Here is a 4,046-nt window from a genome sequence, read left to right on the forward strand (position 1 = left end):
AATAATTTCAAGGATAACTGTGGAGGATTTTATTTGGGGGGGTTGGAGTTATCTTTAAAAAGGACAAATGAGTTTCATGAGAGAAACTGAAATTAAGTTCCATTAAAATCCTGCTGTGATTTTGACGTGGACCACAATGTCCTGATGGATTAATTTAGAAAGACTTGACTCCATACAATACTGTGTCTTCCTATCTGGGTGCATTAGATGTCTGTTTGTTTTGGTGTTTTCATTAATTTAAAAACCTGAAAAATGTGCCAGAATGAAAAGAAATAGTTATTTTGAAAAAACAAATCATTTTTCAAAAATAACATTTAGATGTAGCCACTATGCCTTTGATCATTTTTGAAAGGAGTGGCTTAGGTTATTATTTATGTTCACAGTGAGATCATCTTCTGCCTAGGTTTCTGATTTCACTGGTTGTTTAACACAAGCCACTAAAGACAATATTTGGCCTGGTTGTTGGGTCTGCCAAAAATAAGGTTTGTTAATGACAAAATCTAACACAACTTGTCAATGCAAATATTATTATGAAGTCCTGCTGCTTGTATGTGGACCACAGGAGAAAATTATTATTATTCTACAAACCCGTGAAGTTTAACAAGCAAAGGCTTGTTACACAGTCAATGAAGAACAGTTGTTTTTTGCCCTTCCATAAATAACTAATGCCAAGAGCAGCCTGGCTATCTGTTTCAGCTTCTTGTTACAGAATAATAAAACAGGCAAGGCCTAAATATCAGTGCCTCTTAACAGAGCTGTCCTTTAAATTCTGTTTAGCTTCTAACAGACTAATTCTCATGCTTTTAGTACTTATTACATTGTATTTTGAATCTGTCAATTGCATTGTACATTTCCCTAACTCTTCCATTTCCTACGTTTATCTACTCCGTTTCTAATTGGTTTGGTAGTTCTGGGTAGGACTCATTACAGAGGCAGCTTGATGTAGCGGCGAGCACCCTGGTCTAGGAGTCATGAGCAGTGTAGTAGGAAATTCAGGCTCTGTTACTAGTTAGTTGTGTGACTGGACAAGACACTTAACCTGCATCTATTTCTTCATCTGTGAAATAGGGATAATAATACCCTATCTTCCTAATAAACAGCGTTGCAAATGTTCTCTTTAAAATGTCAGACAGCTGCTTGGGAAATATTTTGCTCCTGGGCAGTAATTTCTGGAAGGTTTCTGATGACAAGAAATTAAGCAAGGTTTGTTTTGACTCTGAAAAGGAAAGCTGGAAATAGCGTGGTTATACTTGGTTTCCTTTTTGGAGATAGAGTTCTTCTTTCCTCTTCAACTTGGGTGCAGTTAAATGTGGAAGAAGGTGAGATGTGGTAGGTGATGAAGACAGCAAGAACTGTACACACTAATGAATAGCTTAAGTAATAAGAAATCTTGAAAATCCAAGTAGCTTCTTGGTCTGATAAACATATGTATATCATACACACATTCGTATACTTAAAACGAATAGTTTCAGGCTATAATGATTTCTTTCCTTTATATCTTGTAGAGCTGGAGGAACTTCAGTAAGCTGAAGACTGTTCAGAGGAAATTACCTAATTGAAAATGTCTGGGCTGAGAGACTGACAATAAAGGAAACTGGCAAAAGTACTCTTTAATTACAAGTTCTTTTTCATCTTCATCCAACACATTGATTTATGTGCTACACTGGGTTTGTATTATGTCTATATTTTAATTCCACAACTAGACACTAACTTTGTTGAGAGCAGCGATATTCATTTCTTCAATTTCATTTGTGTTAAGCCAACTGTAGGTGATAGTGCTCTGTACATCATAGTTACCTGAAAAATGATTGCTTATTTCTGGTATTGAAACAAGATTTCATAACATAAACAATGCAATTAAACTAGTTGTTTGAAGTACTGAACTTTGTAGGTCAGTCTTCAAAAAGGAAGCTACATGACTGTCTTAGCAATATTTATAGGTATATTATATGTAAGTGGGTGGGTTTCTTGGAAATTGAAATGGTAATATGACTTCAGAGTAGTAACACACAAAAACTGTAGCTCTGTGCTCTCAGCTAACCACTTTTAGTGTCACCTGGGCTGCTTATTAGAAATTCAAATTTCTGATCCCTACCCAGATCAGAATAAAAATACCGGAGGGTTGTAGTTCCAGGTACCTACGTTTTAACAAGCACCCCAGATAATTGTGATGCACACTGAAGTTTAAGAACTACTCTAGCCTGTAATCCCAGGTGGTAAGGCATTTTATATATACATATATATACACACACACACACATATATACACACACAAGCAGAAATGGTAATTCTATGGGAAAATGGAAATCAGCAGGTGAAGTGAAATGTCGATTGCCATCAGGAACAGGAAGCTAGTTCACCATTACACATCAGGGAACTGTAAGAATTCTTGAGATTTAATTTTTTGGGTGATATATTCTTGGCAGTTTATCAGGGCTCATTTGCAATTATGGTCTTTCCCTTTTGAAGCCCTCAGATAGTTCGCTGGAATTTTAATTTTAATGGCAATTTCTTGCATCTGTTGTAACAGCATTCGTATGACCAGCTTATAAGCAATGATCAGGGCTAGTAAGATGTCACAGAGCTGCGGTGACTTTTCCTTATCAGTTGGGGGTTCTTTTGCCATGAAACCATCGTGGAAATGGAAGACAACGTGAAAATCCTGCGTCCTTGTGATATTTCATCAGTGGGAGTCAGCGGGGATCTTAACGCAGTGAGAGGCAAGATAAATGGATGAGAGGCATCAGCTCAGGCTTACAGGGCCAAGATGTTTTTAGTCAGTGTTTAAGATAGCTCTCTAAACTTGGAGCAGTGAAATCCAAAAACGAGTGTCTTTTGAGGGCAGCTGGAAGATAACCCGAGAGGAACTTTTATCCTGGGGTGGAGTCCTGCGAAGCAAGCCGCAGGTGAGGGCGTGGGCCAGTCCTGCGCCTCACTGCTATTAGGCGCAAGGACATTCCGAAACACACTCAACGACACCAGCAGCGAGCCTCACAGAAGTGGCTCGCCAGCGGGAACAACAACTTGAGGCGAGCCGTTAGCCGCCTCGCCTTCCCCGCAGCGCCCCTCCCTCTCCCCGGGAAGCCCGTTCGGCTCCGCCTTTTCGGCTGACGTCCCGGGCGAGCGGGGGAGGGCGCGTGGGTGGGCCGAGCCGTCTGCAGCCAGCGATTCGGCTGGCTCTGCCACACCACCGCGCGCCCCCGCTCCGCCCGCCCCTCCGGGCGCGTCTTTTCCGGGATCGCGCTGAGCCCCGCCTCCGCCGGCTGTCCGGGTGCGCGCGCGCCGCTGCGGCTTTTTCTCTGGCCTCCGTGGCGCGCTTCTCCTCGTCCCAGCGCTAGCGGGCACGCGGTTCCTTTTTGCGAGCTTCCCGAGTGCCAGGCGCCGGCCGGCTGCGAAGACGCGGTGGGCCGCCCCTCCGGTGAGTATCCCTGGCTGGGGAGGCTGCGGCCCCGGCACCCCTGCCCTGTCGGTACCAGGGCCCCATCTCCAGGGTGGGGACTGGCTTACCTCACCTGAGCCGGGAGGAGGTTGGGTGGGTATTCCAGCTGCTGGAATCGGCTCGCTTTTTTTCTTGAGCTAGGGCTATCTATCCGCTCGCCTCCGCTGGGGCCGGGAAGATTCCCTAGGTTATAGTAACCTCCTGTGATGGAGTCTGGGGTCCTCGGAACCCCAGCCTGCCTCTTCCTGCCGCTCACCGCATCCCGAGGGCTAGAAGTCATCTTCCTGATCGGGGTAGTAGGCTTTGCCACGGCCCTTTCCAGAGGAGACCATGAAGTGCTTGCTAGACCTCCAAACGACCTTTAGGATGCCCCTAAACCTCAACTCCATTTTGTCCCCTCCCAGTCGCTCTGTTAAAGAGGGCCAGGGAGTCTCTCTAGCCCTAGAGGCATCCGCCCTCTCGAATTTGAGGGATGCCCTCGCTTCCGATATCTTCCTTGCTTCCGATATCTTCCTAGCTTCCGTAGGATTAGGTATGTTAGAAAACAGCTGGATCCTGGCGACGCGTGCTTTCCTTCCTTCCCCCACCCCCGTTCTTTCTGTCTACAT

General features: G+C 44.9%; 1 long non-coding RNA gene across 1 annotated transcript; it reads right to left on the reverse strand.

The window, feature by feature from the left end:
* Nucleotides 1-2,747: 2,747 nt before the first annotated feature.
* Nucleotides 2,748-3,718, reverse strand: LOC108512483 (glycine-rich protein A3). Its single transcript, XR_014485049.1, has 2 exons — nucleotides 3,637-3,718; nucleotides 2,748-3,547 (listed from the first exon to the last, which is right to left on the reverse strand). It is a non-coding gene; the product is annotated as a glycine-rich protein A3 (long non-coding RNA).
* Between the last annotated feature and the right edge of the window lie 328 nt (nucleotides 3,719-4,046).

Source organism: Rhinopithecus bieti, unplaced genomic scaffold (assembly GCF_001698545.2).
Source record: "Rhinopithecus bieti isolate Rb0 unplaced genomic scaffold, ASM169854v2 scaffold_30476, whole genome shotgun sequence".
Classification (NCBI taxonomy): domain Eukaryota; kingdom Metazoa; phylum Chordata; class Mammalia; order Primates; family Cercopithecidae; genus Rhinopithecus; species Rhinopithecus bieti.